We start from the raw sequence: 15,983 nt of genomic DNA, 5'->3' as shown, positions 1-15,983 counted from the left end.
TCAGAGATGTCCAGGGCTGGGCCACACGGAGCCAGAGCCCCTCGATCCGTGGGGAAGAGGGATGTGAGGATGCTCGGGGGGACCCCGCACGCACCTGGCAGAGGCAGCTCTGCCCCCATTCCCACTTGTTCCCATCCCCTTGGAAACACGGCAGGAATTTGGGCTCCTTTCCCTCCTGCCCATCCCCTGGGGCTGGGGCCGGGGCAGTTCCTCATTCCCGGGCACAGGGCGGTGTGCAGGATGCGCACAGGTTGCACACAGGTTGCACACAGGTTGCACACCCATGTGCACATGGCACGGGGAGCAGGGGGGTGCCGGTGCCCGGCTCTCCGGAGGGTCCTGTCCCCCACCCCGGGCAGGAGCCGGAGCCGCCCTCGCCCCGCAGCGCTGGGCCCGGCGGATCCGCCGGGAGCTGCCGCGAGGTTTGGACACCCCCTTCTCCTTCAAATTAATGGCTGTGCCGTGAAGAAAATTGAAGCCATTATTCTTCGCTCGCATCCTTTATACCCACCAACTTCAACCACTTGACATGCTAATCACAGCTAACGAGGGAGGGAGGCGATTTCCCACGTCAGACCCGCAATCCAGAGAAGCCGGGTGGGAACAGCTCCGTGTCGGGGGCACGGGCACCCCAAGAGCGGCGCGTCTGCCCCGCCCCGGCCCTCGCCAGCAGCAGCAGCCGGCGAACAGCCCCCCCAGCCCCGCGGAGGCCCCCCACGGCTGGTGCCACCCCAGGCTGTCCTTGTCCCCAGGGCTGTGTGGGTGACGCTGGTGCCACCGCGCCGTGCCACGATCCCCCTGAGCCGGCAGCGGGGGCGGCAGAGCCCGGCTGGAGCTCCAGAGCAGCCCTGCCTGTCCCAGGGGACGGCCAGGCCCTCGGAAGACGCTTCCAAACCCCCGTGTGTGTGTCCCCCATCCTCCTCCCGCTCTGCCGGGTGCTCCGGGCTCCAGCTGAGCCCTGACGCACTCACTGCACCCGCCTGTCCATCCAGGGCTGGATTCATCCCAGCCGCCAGCCGGGCAGAAAGCTCTGGAGTCCATTAACATTCCCCGGAGCGATCTAATCCCCCTCTCTGCCCTGGCTCTGGCTTTCACTCGGGTTTTAATCAAGCCCAGCCTGGCGCCTCTGAAACAAGCGGGGCGGATGGCACCCAGCTCCCCACATGGCACATGGGTGCTGCTGGCCCCGGGGCGGGTGCCAGGGAGGAGGGGGCAGCCGGGGGCAGGCTGTTCGCAGGGGTCTCCACTCTCTGGTAATTTTAAAAGGCGTTTTGGAGCCAGAGGAGCTGAGCTCAGCAGAGCCAGGGCCAGCAAAGCCAGGGAATAAAAGCACAGGCGGTTGTAGGGTTGTTATTAATATTTGCTGGATGGCGGTGGAGGGAGGGCTCGGAACCAGGGGGGAGTAGCAGGCTGGGGTCCCTGGGAAGGCAGGGGGACTGGGCAGTTGGGTGCACGGGTTCCTTCCCAGCACCCCAGTGATGGGTGGGGCTGCAGGATCCGTGCCAGCACTCCTGGGGACTCAGCTGGGGCAGGAGGAGATGCTCCCCACACCAACATCCCTAAAACAAAGCCCTGGGACTCAGCTGGGGCATCCTGGGGGGCTGCAGGACCCTTGGGGTGCCTCCCTGGGGACAGGGAGGGTGCAGGGGGGACACCCCTGCCATTGTCCCTGGGCAGCAGAAGGCGCAGGGGCACCTGGGGTGCTGAGAGGGCAGAGCCTCCCTGAGGGTCTTGACTGGGCCCTCTTTGGCTGAGTCTGGGGGCTCTGCAGGGTCATTGCAGTTCTCACTGAGTGGGAAGGAGCCGGGAGTGGTGCTGGATCCTCCCAGGAGGGCAGAGGGGCTGGATGAGGGGTCTGGGGATGTTGGGAGAGGGAGCTGCAGAGCAGCACATGGAGTTTTGGGGGGCAGTGTGCGAGCCAAAGCGTTTGTTTTTCTGGGGGCCCTGGGTGGGAGTTATCAGCAGCGGCAGAAGCGCGGTGCTTCCCGGCCGGGAGTTCACGCCGGCTCCTCGGGGAGGGATTAAGGGGATTATATTATTATTTGTTATCACTGGGGGGGGAAAGAAGAAACCTCCATTGCTGGGAACTCTGCCTAATCAGAGCACAGATTAGCTTCCTGCCTCCCACCGGCCGGGACGGGCCCGTCCCACGGGCAGGGGGAGCCCAGTGGGGTGACACGGGGTCAGGGGGTCCCCAGGGACCCGCCTGGCCTGCCAGCCACGAGCGGGACCAGCCTTTGGACACGGCAGGTACTGCCCAAAGCCGTTATCAGAGGGAATGGCAGCTCCTTCCAGCTTCCCCCAGGACTGTGGGAACATGGCCCTGCCCACGGTGACATCCCCGCAGGTCCTGGCAGGGCCAGGCAGGAGGGATGCTCTGCCCCAGGGATGAGGAGAGGCACTCCCGGTGAGGGTGAGCCATGGCCAAGGGTTTTCATCTCCTCTGGCCGTGGTGGGGGATTTGGCAGGGAGCTGGAGCTCAGCCTGGCAGCACAGGCAGGGGATTTGTGCCTCCCTCAGCAGTGGGATGAGGGCGGGAGCCCCCAGTGACATCCCAGCATCCCCAGAGGGTGGGGACAAGCTCAGCCCTGATGGGTCCTGGGCTGTCCCCCGAGCATCCCCTGCCCAGGGGTCTCTGGTGGCCTGGGGATGGAGACACCTGGCACAGAGGGGTCACCTCTGTCGTGCTCTGTGGGGGCAGAGTGTCACACCACAAGGCAGTGGACTGTGGGACCGCCCTGGGTGCTCCAGGAGCTGCTGCAGTCATCTCAGGAGATCCAGCTGTTTCTCCCCCCTTCTTTGAGCCCCCATCTCTATCTGCAGGGCCACGGGTCCCCCCAGAACAGCCTTGCACACGCACGTCTTGAATTTTCCTTCCCCGAACCCCCAGTTCCCAGCAAGCAGGGCCCGAGCCAGGTTCACACATGGGGTGGAGGCACTGGGACAGCCCCTCTCCAATTTTCCCTTGGCTGGAGCAAGGCTGAAGCCACCAGGCCACTGCAGAGAGCCCATCATTAGAGCCCCTTCCACACAGCCCATCCGCTGATGGACCCGCGATTTCCTTTAGTCTTTTATTTACACTTTATTGCTCTTGTTTTTGCACTGGCAAAGCGCTGCTGGAGAGCACAGAAATCCTTCAGATCTCGGCTGGCAGCAGAGCTCTGCCTAATCATAGTCATTATCTGGAAGCAGGTAATGGGCATCTTTCCCATGTTAATTTGAAAACAGAATCAGCGAGAGCAGGACACCGGGGACGGAGCATGTTCCCAGCACCAGCCACTCCCTCTGGACGGTTTTTGGGCAGCTCTGTGGATGTTGGGGTGTGGGTTTGGGATGGGGGAACACAGAAACCCAGGCAGAACCACGTGCCAAGCCTCGTGGCTCAATAAATCCGCCAGGAAAAGGGGCTGCTGGCCGGAATCCCGCACGGATGGAGCCTGTCCTTGCTGCCACAGCAATAAAATCCCCCGGCCTTGTTTTTTTGGCCGCGAGGAGGATGATGGTGGCTCTCCCTCCTCCCTGCGCCACCGTCAGAACTTGCCCCCGTGGCTGGGTCCTTCGCTAACAAGGACTCGTCCCTTTTATCCCCGGCGGCAGGAGGGGATGGGGATGGAGGTGAGAGGCGAGGATTTCTCCCGGGGCCGGGAGGGGAAGGCTGGGTGGCGTTGGAGTTTCTTTTGCTGAGATACCATTAACGAGTGAGCAAAGGTTGCGGAGTCTCCATGGAGACAAGACAGCAAGAGAAGGGAGCGGGTGTGCGCTGGGTGAGAGCTGATTAGTAAATGTCAGCGGCACAGCCACTGCCCGCGCCACGCTGGCGTGGGGACACGGCGGGCACCCCCTGAGCATCCCGGGCACCCCCTGAGCATCCCCCACAGCCCGGGCACCCCCTGAGCATCCCCAACAGCCCGGGCACCCCCTGAGCATCCCCAACAGCCCGGGTACCCCCTGAGCATCCCGGGCACCCCCTGACCATCCCCAACAGCCTGAGCATCCCCCACAGCCCGGGTATCCCCTGAGCATCCCGGGCACCCCCTGAGCATCCCCAACAGCCCGGGCACCTCCTGAGCATCCCCCACAGCCCGGGCACCCCCTGACCATCCCCAACACTCCCTGAGAGCATCCCCAGCACCCTGGGTGCCTCCTGAGGATCCCAGACACCCCGGGCATCCCCCACATCCTGCCCATCCTGTGTGCCCATCACATCACAGCTCCCCTGGCTATCCCAGCACCCTTTCCATCCCCTGTGCTCCATTGCACCCGGGTCCCCCGTGCACCACAGGTGCTCCGTGTGTGTCTTTGTGAGTCCCAGGTCCAAGGGAACCAGGGATGCAGGAGAAGCCTTGGGAGCACGTTTCCAAAGCATCCTCACAGCTCTGGTGGTGACAGCCCTGGCTCCTTTCCCAAAGGGAGCAGGGATGCAGCTGTGCCTGCTGGGATAGGGGCAGTTGGCCAGGGAAGAGACGTCCAAGGCTTCAACAAGCTGCCATCTCCTCCCTCCCGTGGAGAATGTCCCCTTTCCCAATCCCTGAAGCATGCAGAGAAAGGATGAGGCAGGACCTGCTGGATCCCACCTGGTTTTCAGCAGAATCCAAGCCCAGGCTGAGGGAATCAGGGCTGGGATGAGGCACTGATTTGTGCCAGGCTCTGCCTGGGGTTATCAAGGGCTTGGACACGGCTGGAGCCCACCTGGGAGGCAGGTGGGAAGCAGGAGCAGCCTGGCTGCCCTTCCCCATCCCCTGGAGCATCATGTACCTCCAGCAGAACACAGGAAAGCACCTGGCAGGCAGGAGCACCAGGGGGAAAAGTGTCGGGGGGCACGGCGGTGGGGGGGGCTGGATCCTGCAGTTTAGCAGGTTTTATTCAGCAGCTATAAACAGAGCAGGAGAGATAAAGGTTGCAGTGCAGATACAGATTAGGTAGGTCCCTTGAGGCTGTGACACCTTGAGATAGAGGCAGATCTTCAAGGGAACGGCTCGCTGGCAGCTTGGAAAACACGGAGCTGAGCGGCCTCAGCAGCACCTCAGCCCCTGGTGCACAGCCACAGCTGAGAACTGGGGGAGCCAGGGCAGGGTGGGGGTCCTGGGGCAGCATCCCAGGTACCCCATCCATCCCTTGTGCCCCACTGCACTCCAGGTACCCGGGACACCCCGTGTGTCCTGTGCATGCCGGGTACCCCAGGTGTCCGTGCATCCCGGACCTGGGCCCCCCACCCACCCCGTGTGTCCCATTTCATCCTGCCAGGATGCAGCACAGGGCGGCAGGGAGCACCAGGAAGGGCTGACCATCCTACAGAGGTGGGACTCGTGGAGGAAAGTGATGCAGAAAACAGGCAAGAAATGGCAGTTTCAGTCTGTCTGCGTGTCCATCTCTCCTGCAGGATCCCGAGGGACGGCGGTGGTGCTGGAGAGGCTGTGTCACAGGGCAGAGCACGGACACGAGGGACAGGCACGGCTCACACCCAGTGACCCTGGGATGGCTCTGCCATCACGGCTCCCACAGGGATTTGTTTGCTGCTGGCAGGAGCACCGGTGATTTACTCCCTGTGCTTTGGTTGAAAGCAGGAGCACAGAGCAGGGGAAAGATGGATGTCTGTGCCAGTGCCCTTCATCCCGCTCCCTCTTCCCCATCAAACCACAGGCTTGGTTTGATCACCAGGCAGGGAGGGAGGATTTAATATCCAGGTGCACCAGCAGAAACATGTGGTGGAATTTCCCATCAGATCTCTGCTCATGCAGTTTCTGGAGAGCATCAGCATCACCCCAGCCCTGCCGAGGACCAGGAGCAGTTGCAGGATGCTGGCCCCATCCCTGGAAGTGTTCAATGCCACACTGGACAGGGCTTGCAGCAACCTGGTCTGCCCATGCATCCCAACCCAAGCCATGCCAGGACTCTGCTTGTGTGCTGTGCTGGACACCGGGCAGGAAGCAGGGAAACAGGAAACGGCTTTTAGAGCCCTGGGGTGACCAAATCCCAGATCCCAAACTCAGATCCCAGTCCCAGATCCCAAATCCCAGAGCCCGGCCCGCCCTGGTTTGACACCCCCGCTCCCCCAGGTGGAACTTTCCTCGCAGGGCGGGAGAACCATAGAGGCGAAAGGCAGCACCAAAGCGGAGCTCTCCGGGGAAGGTGCGGAAGTGACAGAGACCCCTCTCCACCAATGCCACTAGGAAGAATATCAAGTTATGGCTTTCATAGGCAGGAAAAAAACGTATTTTTTAAGACGTCGTAATTGTTATTGGTTGCGCGGTTCTTCCCTCCGTCCCCGTAATCTGTCCCCAGACTGCTCAAGGTTCCCCCCGTCTATCTCCCCTCATGGTACACTCGTCGTTATTTACTCTCTTTGCGCTGCCGGCTTGGGTGCGGTTCTTCCGCTGCGCCAGGTCCGTACGAAAGTGGCGTAGGGCGGCTTTGATGGGCACAGAGCCGCAGCCAACGGCGTGGCAGCGGCCGCGGGCGGGCAGCCAATGGCGGAGCGGCGCGGCGGCCGGGGGAGGCGGGACGAGGGCCCGGCAGGGCAGGGAGGGGGAGCCGTGGAATGGCGGACGGGCGGGCCGGCCCGCCCTGGTGGTAGTGAGAGCGGGGGCGCGGAGGGGACAGCCGCCGACAGGGTGAGTGCGACAGGGGCGAGCGGGCCTCGCCAGCGCCCCCGGGCCGTCTCTTCCCGGGGAAAAGAGACAGAGGCGCTGGGGTGGGCCGCAAGGCCCTTGCCAAATAGTGAGTGGTGAGGTAGAAGCGGGCGGTGTTTCCTGCCACATAGTGAGCCGGGGCTGCTGTGGTCCCGGGCCGGGGTTCCGGGGGGTCTGTCCCGGTCCGGGGCTCCATCCCCGGCCTGACACTGCCCCAGCCCCTCGCGGAGGCCGCGGTTTGGGGCGGGTGTGTAGCCGGGCCGGGCCGGCCCGTGGGGAATGGGGGTGTCGGGGCGGGCTGCCCGCGGCTGCTCGGAGTCCCTTGCTCGGTGCTGGGTGAAGGAAATGTCGCCTGCGGGGCTGTCCCGGGGCCTGGCCGGTGCCTGCGGTCCTGGGGGTGTCCCGGAGCCCTGGGGAGCGCTGGGGGCTGAGGAAACAAGGGGGTGCTGCAGGGTCTCTTGGGGGGGAGCAGAGGGGGTCCCTCCCTTTGCAGACATTTACTGCCTGAGTTTGACTTTGGCCCTGGTGCAGACGTGTCTGTGGCCGTGTCCAGAGTCTGTCTGCGTGCCCTCAGTGAAGGAAACTTCTCTGTCCTGCCTGTGTTCCAGCCCCACTCCGGGTCGCACCCCTCCATCTGACTGGGAACTCTTTTGAGTGTGTGTGTCACCCCTTGTCCATGAACCATCCACAGCACATAAAATCTAGAGCTACTTGGTGTGACCCCCTGTGGATGCTGTAGCGTGCTTAGGGAAGCGTTTTGGTTGGTTTCTTTTCCCCCGAAAAAACGCTTAGGGTGTGGTTGGATAGTTCGGTTTGGTGCCCTGACCTCCTGGTGGCCTCAGACCATATTTCTTGTAGAGAAGAAATAAGTTACTCGGGAATGTCCTTGTGGCTGTACCTCTCCAGCGTTCAGGTTCGTGTTGGGGTTACTTTGGGAACTCGCAGGGTGGAGAAAACAGGGAGAAGCTGCAATCCTCAGCTAGCTGTCACTTGACCTCAGGGACCTTCCTGTGGTAGGATTTTTTATTTCCCTGTCAGAATTTCACGTTTGGCCTTGCTGTTTTCCTTTCTTTAGAAGCAACAGCAGAACTGGGCACCTCTCCATAGGTCAGAGCACTGGTGGGGCTGAGGGATGTGCTGATGCTGGGAGTTCAGCACTAGGAAACACAGAAAGTCTTAAATCTTTCGGCACTGCAGATGTTGGTGGACATGAAATTCTATTAATAATGATGAGAAAAACTTCTGTTAAATACATCAGCTGCAGGCAGAGTCATAACTGATGGAGCCCTCTGTAACCCTCACACTTTTGTGTCCTTCCTGAAGACTCATGAGAGGGAGAAGTTGAAATTAAAAGGTGTTGGGAGCCAATTGAGGGGTACAGATGCGCTCCCCTGAGACAAAACTGATGCAAAAATGTCACTTTTGTAGAATCAGGGAATGGTTTGGGTTGGAAGGGACCTTAAAGACTGATTCCACCCCTGCCATGGGCAGGGACAGCTTCCAGAGGGCTGGGAAGTGCCGAGCCTTGCCCTCGGTCACAAGAGGAAGGGCAGTAGTTGTGTTTTCCACCCATTCTCAACGTGTGCAGAATCAGTTGCTGCTAAGCACTGCAGGAATTCAGAAGGCTGCCTTGCGACACTCTTCCTTCTCATTTGTCCCTTCCTGACCTTGAGTGGCTTTTGCCGTAGAAACCGACCCGTAGTTTAATCCCAAACGGAGTTAAAAACAAACCAGAGCCAGCATCTCCCCACCAGAGCACGGCCAGCATGTCCAGAGGGTGACTTTGAATCCCCTGCGTGTCCAGAGCCAAGCAGGAGCCTCCAGCCCAAAGTTCTGGGCACTTTGGGCGTTTTATTCCTTTCTAAGGAATGTGCTTCAAAACATGAAGTTTGAGTGACAGAGCGTGACCTGAGCTCGCCAGGGCTGCCTGCCACGATCTTGGCTCAAGCTGCAGTTGTCACTGTTATCCCTGGCTGTGCTGGTGACGGTGGGATCAGACAGTCGGGGCTTTACCTTCCAAAGCCTGGATTTCTGTGTGATTTAAAACCTGGAGGAGTGGGTAGAGCAGCTCCCTTCACCTGGCACGAGGTGAAGCCTTGCTGTGCTAAGTGTGGATTGTGAGAGGACGAACTTCTAGGGGTGAACTCAGTGCAAACTTTTCCCTAAACTATCTGTATTTCACTAGTTTTAGAAAGAACTGTGATATTTTTTGTCTTAATATTATCTTACTATATTATTTTGTCTTAATATTATCTCATTATCTTTTGATAATGAGATCGAAAAGTAAATGTCCCAAATTTCATTGTTTTAATTTAAAGAAATAAAACCTTTCTGATGGCTCATGCCAGTATAAAGCTGGTTTCCCTATGACTAATGTGACACAGCACACAGAAATGGTGTATTTTTGTGAGTTACAACTCAGAAGGTATTTGCAGACAGTGATTCATGACAAGGAATATAACCCTGCTGATCAGTCCCCACCCAGTTTCTCAGCGTGCTTTGAATATATCTCATTCTTCAGGGCTGGTCTAGGAAAAGTTGATTTCATTCACCAATGTTAGATAATCATGGCGTGTGGGTGGAGGGGTTAAAACTTCAGTGATTGCCTCATGTGCATAAAGTTACAGCAACAAATCCCTCTCCTGGGTTTATTTTTTGTATTTTTGTGGTGACAGAAGAACAAAGGTTGGTAGGATTAATGTTTTTCAAAAATTCAAGTTTTCTTTGACAGATTGTAATGAAGAAGATTTCAGCAAGTGTTAAGACTTGGCTTTAATCCTTCTAGATAGTTTCTCTCTGTGGGTTTTCTGGACTCAAAATGTTTAATAACTTTAAATGCAAGGTTTTGGGTTTGCCTCTGCTTGGTTTGATGATAATACTGAGCCCTTGGTCATTCAGCTGAGCAAAATACGTTGCTTATGAGTCAGTCACAAACCAGGAAAGGGATTGAATGGCGATTGTGTTTGCATGTGCTGTGGATAAAGTTCCTGCTGTCCTCATGCAGAATGGGACACCAGGAAAAAACACTGCCAAAAGCTCCTTCTGAGGGCCTGTCCGGTGCCTCAGCTCTGCCCTTGCTCCTTTTACAGCTCCTACAACAAATGCACAGGAAACAACCCAGAAGTGACACTGTGAAAACCCAGGAAAGCAAAATGCAGCTATTTTCCCAGCCTGTCTTCTGCTGTGTTACTGTTTTCAACAACACTCGGGCTGAAATGGGATCTGTAGTAAGAAATTTGTGTATTTGAGTGTTTATTCTCACTGTGCAAGGATAAATATTTGTGAGATCAGGGCCTTAGTTACCGCAGATTAACATTTATTTAAATACTTTAGGTATTTATAAACACAGGATTAAAAAAGGCTTGTGGCAGTGGCTTCTGGGTAATAAGCAAATGACTGCTCAGAACAGAACCACCCTGGTGACATTTACTTCCTTTTGTATTTTTGCAACTCTGTGTAATAAAAAGACATGTTGGTTCTTTTTTGAGGACAGGAGGCAGATGAGGCTTCACTGTGAAGGGAGTGCTTGGTAGAAGGTGATCAGATTCAGGCCTAACTGATTTATGTGACATTTCTTTTTCCATCTGAAGGTTTGCAGGGTATTTTTTTCCTTGCCTGGGAGGCAGTGGGAGGGGAGGTCCCTTCTCAGAAGAGCTTAAATGTGAACTTCCACATTTTTTTCGGGAGTGAGCTGTTCATCACATTCTCCATCCCAGCTTCTTCCCCGCAGTACTGGGCCTGGGAAATAGCTCAGCTAGATCCTACCCTAATTCCTGAAATTGCAGGGAAGCTCTCTGGTGTCAGGTTGCTCCTGGAGAAGTGGTGGAGCTCAAATATCTCCGTGTGCATCTGCCAGGGGCTTTGATGAAGGAATTCCAGGCACCAGGAAGCTGGATGGATCCCTCACAAGTGGGTCAGTGGTGACCTGCTCTGTGCCTTCAGTGCCTTCTGTCAGCTCCTTTCCCACTGCAGGATCCCAGAGCCCTTCTGGGGAGAAGGGATGCTTTAAGGGATGCTGTGATGCTGGGAGAGGAAGGCAGGAGGTGCCTGGGAGGCAGCAGCAGTTGGCTTTGGTTCTTGAGGGCTGGAAGTTCTGCCTGGGGGGCTCTTGCTGTGTCACTGCTTCAGGTGAGCTGCTCCCAGTCACTGGTGACTGGTTTGTGAGGTTTGGGTTCTCCTGCATTCCTGCTGGAGGCAGTGCACAGTCCAGCGTGGGTCAGACACAGAGCCAGCCACTAAATATGGTTTGTTCTCACTGCTGCTGCAAATCTAACCTGAACCATGAGTTCTCAGTTTGGTTTATACTGAAAGTGCTCCATAAGAACCGAGCACTTGTCTTGTGTTTGGTCGTAGAACCCAGAACAATTTGGGTTGGAAGGGACCTTGAAGCTCATCTCATTCCTGTGCCATGGGCAGGGACAGCTTCCACAGACCAGGGTTTCCAAGGCCTGTCCGACCTGGCCTTGAGGTTGCAGCTGCCAACCCTGTGCTCAGAAGGGGCTTGTTGTGTATGAACGGTGAGGAGTTTATTTGAACAACTCCTTCGTGAAGCAAAGCCACACAGATTTGAGTTTAAAGCCCCCTAATTGTGAAGTGAAGGGTATAAAAGGAAGTGTCATTTCACCTCACATGATAAAGATGGGATTTGCTGCCCCAGGATCTCATGGATACACTGTTAAAGAGCTGATCAGATCAGTTTATGGAAGGGAAATCCCAGAAGGACAGTTAAATGATACTGTTTGTTTCCACGTGGTCCTAAGGTGCAGTGGGGTGCTGCAGCATGGGAAAGCAGGGAGAATTCTTACCCTGTGCCTTGTTGCCATGCTGTTCTCCTGCTGCATCTGGCACCTGGCCGTGATGGAGAGTACATGGAGTATCTGGAGGCTGGGTGATGCAGCGTGGCTGTTCCAAAGTCCTGTGACTTCTGTTCATTCACTGATGTTCCCAGTGATGTTCCAGAGCAACTTGCCTCTTCCAAGCCTCCATTTCTCCCCGCTCATCAAACTGGGCTAATGACTCTGACCTTTTGTTTGTAAAGCAAAAGGAAAAGGATCAACAAAATACTGGAGCTTATTTACTATCATTACTGAAATGATGAGCAATGCCACTTTGCAGCACTTCAAAGAGGCTGTGCTCGTAAGATGCTGGAAATCCCTTGAGAGAGAAAATGTTTCAGATGGAAAAAGAGGAGCGGGAGTATTCCTCACATTCTGCTCTGCTAAGTGTACTCTCCTGCAAGGCATGGAGGCACTGTCCCTCCAGCCCTCTCCCCTCCCAGCTGGGCACTATAAAACAGTGCTGACAAAACGTGCTGGCTTTGGTGAACACCAGACTCACCCGTGTCACTGCTCCGAGTTCTGCAGAAATTGTTCCCATGCTGTGGAGTTGGGCAAAGTACTCTTGTTGACCTATTGTATTACCACTAATAAGATTGAATGTGGTTTTAATTTCTCATTTCCTCTTTCTCTGGATGCCCTTTTCCTACCACTTAGTGTCTTACTTCAGGTCTCTCTATAGCAAAAGTCTCTTTCTGTGGCTCAGAGAATGAGCGGTGCTTTGCTTTCAGAGCGCTCCGCACTGGAGGGCTTTAAGTGGCATTCAGAGGAGGCTATCAGCCACAATATCTGATGTATTGGTGTGGCTGCAGTTCATGCATGGAGTGCAAAAAATGGGATTTAATTGGGAGGGAGGGGGAATAGCGGCCTTGGCTGAATGGATGGGTGAAAGTTCCCCGACCACCCCTTAGCCCAGCAAATAGTTGGTTGAGTGCCTGCCAGAGCGGAAGCGAGTTCCCTTTCAGGCACCCTGCCTTTGTCACCGTAAGAAAAAGCACACACGCACTCGGATGGGCTTGGCCTTGCAGCTGCAAAAAAAACCCAACCAGGCGAGAGAGAACCGTGCACACACCCAGATCCTGTTCTTTCAATAGCAGCAGCTGCGGGGCCGGTGCTTTGCTGGAGGAAAGCATAGAGCTATAAACACAGCTTGTGGAAAACCTTTACCTTCTGTCTAGGGCAGCATGAAATCACTGGCCGCTTCCCTTCTGCAAGCTAAATTAAAAACGGCTGTAATTAACTTATACAAAATAGCCTTTTGGTTGCTATTGAGAATTCAATATTGTATCAAGGAGGTTACATCTAGGGGCTGGCTTCACATGAGAGGTTTCCATAAAGCAGCTTATTATAGACCTTGTGGTAAGCTTGGCTAGAAAGGCCTGCATCCTTAGCATCCCTAATAATACAGTCTAATCTCTCTTTTCCCAAAAAGATCAGTTCAATAAAGTGATGATTCCCCCTGTACTGCAGTACCTGGTGCACTGCATCCAGCTCTGGTCCCCCAGCACAAGGAGGACCTGGAGCAAGTCCAGAGGAGGCCTTGGAGATGCTCTGGGGGCTGGAGCCAGACTGGGAGAGCTGGGGGTGCTCACCTGGAGAAGGAGAAAGCTCCCAGGGGGACCTCAGAGCCCCTGCCAGGGCCTAAAGGGGCTCCAGGAGAGCTGGGGAGGGACAGGGGACAGGAGGATGGTACAAGGGAGCAGGTTTAGGTTAGATTTTGGGAGGAAATCCTTCCCTGTGAGGGTGGTGATCCCTGGGCCGGGCTGGACAGGGCCTGGATCAGCCTGGGACAGTGGAAGATGTCCCTGCTCATGGCAGGGGTGGAACGAGGTGAGCTTTAAGACCCTTTCCAAGCCAAACCATTCTGGGATTTTATGGTTTCAAACACCCTTGAATAGTTTTGGATGGTCCAGAGACTGGAGTTTGCACTGGAGATTACGTAAGGTGAGATCACTGCTGGGCTCAGAACATGCAGAATGGAAACAACTGCAGTTTAAACCGAGTATTTTTCTGCCTGTCCCAAGGAGATTTCACAGGCATCTGTCACCACAGCCAAGCTGAAACCTGACCCTGCTCTGTCAGACCAGGGGGGCTGATCGAAACAGTGGGGCCTTGCTGGAGCCTGCTGGAAGGTTGTTTGGTCCTGCTGGCTGCAGGGATGGAGAAAGTGAGTCCAGGGATTGTCATGCTGTTGAGCAAAACCAGAGGCCTGCTCCTCACAGCTTCCTGCAGCTCTGCCTGCAAATCCCCAGTGGCAGCCTGGGATCCTGGGCTGTGCCTGTGCATGCACAGATGGCTCAGCACACACAGACCCTGCATTCAGCATTTCTGTGGGATCACCTCGCTGGACACTGCCCTGGAGCAGCTGGGTAATCCCAGATGTGCAGCAGCCCCTTCTCCCCCAGCCCTGCTTCTGCTCCCCACCCTTGGCCAGCACAGCCCATAGGTGTGGGGAGGACCTGAGCCACCAGCTGGCTCTTGGTGCTGTGTGCTGGGATCCTGCCTGTTCTCCAGAGCTCACAGTGGTGCCCATCTTGCTGGGCTCCTGACATCCCAAAAGCATTTTCAGGCTCCTCATGTGGCATCGTGTTTATGTTGGTTTTTTCTTTTTCCCTCCACAATGGAAAGCCTGTGTGTTATTTTGACTTTATTAAGATGCTGTTTATAAACAATTTTGATTTAAATGCTCGAGGCCATTCTCTTGGTTTTTTGTGACCAAAATCCCAGCAGATATAACACTTCTGGAAAATATCAGGGAGTCAATGTCTTTTTTTTTTCCTCTCCCCTCATGTCAAAGGTTGACTTAAAATATTAATGCTGCAAAGATTCATTTAAGATATTAAAACTGTTCAGGCAAGAATACATGTACATATTGTAATTACTTCCTTTTTCTTACAATTAAAGTAATTGGATTATATTTAATGAGCTATTTACATTTAATAATTAAGAAAAGACTTATCTTTCCAGTATTCCCCAAGTGCAGCAGAAGGGTGGGGGCACTCAGAGCTGTGATATAATTATCTAGGCGTGAGTTGAAACTGAAAGAGCAGTTGAGCTCTATAGAAAACACTTGGAACTGGTTTGTTCCTACTCTTTCATTAATCAAAATAGTTTAGTGTGTGGCAAAGAAGGGAAGGCTGAGCTTAGCTGCAAATGAGACAGAGTTTATCTGGTGAAAAGGAAGGTTAAAATATGCTCGAACTTAACGAATAAGTCATTTAGGGGGAAAAAAGCAGACCCTCTCTTTCCATATTAATTACCGAGCTGCCCAGGAATGAGAATGCGCTGCTGTATTGTGAGCTGGGCTTTGTTAGTGCGGCAGGCACAAGGCTGGGGAGGGGCTGGGGGAGCCAAGGCTGCTGTGCTCATTAGGGGAATTCAGGCTGGGATGGGGATCAGGGAGAGCTGGGCTGGGCATTCCCGCAGCCACAGGAAATCGGGAAGGAATCCTTCCCTGGCATCCCTGGCAGTGCCCAAGGCCAGGCTGGACACGGGGGCTGGGAGCACCTGGGGCAGTGGGAGGTGTCCCTGCCCGTGGCAGAGGTGGCATGAGATGGTTTTTGCTGTTCCCTTTCCAACCCAAACCATTCTGGGATTGTGGGATTCTAGGGCTGAAACCTGCCCAGGCCTCTCCCTCCATGCTGCTGAAATGTTTTAGAACCTTTTGTGGGTTTTCAATACCAAAGCTACCTGTTGATTGACACTCGTGGTGCCACTCTGTGTTGTCGCTGACCTTGTATCCTTGCCCAAATTATTCACAGGTCTAGCAGAGAGCATTCTGCTCCCTTTGCTGCTCCTGTTTCCTAGGAAGCAACAAAGCCAGAGCTCTTGTGGTGCTGAAGGAGTCCTGCCTCTCTCTCCTGATGTATACCCTCACAGCAAAGACCTTGAAACCTTTCTGTTCTGGAGCTTTAATTCCTGTTTAATCAATAGTTCTGTATTCTGAGAATCAAATCCCTGTGACAGCTCTCTTTAATTGAGCTAAACTGCCTTTCTCTTGTCACGTCTCTTCTAGAGTTTTATTTAAATGCATTTGTTCTGCCTGTATCCTAGTCAGGTATTGATAGGAACACCAGGTGACCCTCTTTGTTTAACTTGTTTTTCAGCTAAATGAATGGAAACATTAATTAGTGCAATGGTTTGTTTTTTAGGAATTAAAAAAAATAAAAGTCTAGGTCAAACTGCTGGCTCTATTAGCACTCCAGCAGAAGCCAGGAGGATCTGTATGTTCCCCATCAGTGACACCCCCATCCTTCCACCCCCAGACAGATTTCTGACAACAGCTCTGAGCGAGTCCCTCTCCAGGAGAGCAGCCTGGTATTTATTCCAGCAAGATCATCTTCAGCAAAGCTGATAACAAAAAGTTTAAAAGGAAGAGCCAAATTTTCAGTCACACCTGTGCAATCCCCTTGAGGGCAGTAAATGATGATGATAATGCATGAGCCAGACAAAAAAACCCGCAGAAAATGGCTTTCTGAGCCTCTTTTGCATTTTTCAGAGCCAGCAGACTGGAGGGGGG

At 54.7% G+C, this 15,983-nt stretch overlaps 1 protein-coding gene across 3 annotated transcripts in view; it reads left to right on the top strand.

The window, feature by feature from the left end:
- The first annotated feature begins 6,498 nt into the window (after window positions 1-6,498).
- WASF2 (WASP family member 2) overlaps window positions 6,499-15,983 on the top strand; it is a 31,271-nt gene continuing 21,786 nt past the window's right edge. For 2 of the 3 annotated variants that reach the window (XR_015808346.1, XM_014890561.2), the window contains exon 1: window positions 6,499-6,611. The gene's annotated coding sequence lies outside the window, so the exon portion shown is untranslated. The remainder of the gene's footprint in view (window positions 6,612-15,983) is intronic. The other variant, XM_088178501.1, reaches the window with a different exon arrangement.

Source organism: Sturnus vulgaris, chromosome 24 (genome assembly GCF_052056855.1).
Source record: "Sturnus vulgaris isolate bStuVul1 chromosome 24, bStuVul1.hap1, whole genome shotgun sequence".
Lineage (NCBI taxonomy): Eukaryota > Metazoa > Chordata > Aves > Passeriformes > Sturnidae > Sturnus > Sturnus vulgaris.
Note: the sequence above shows the minus strand (reverse complement) of the source record. Positions and strands in the feature narration are given on the sequence as shown.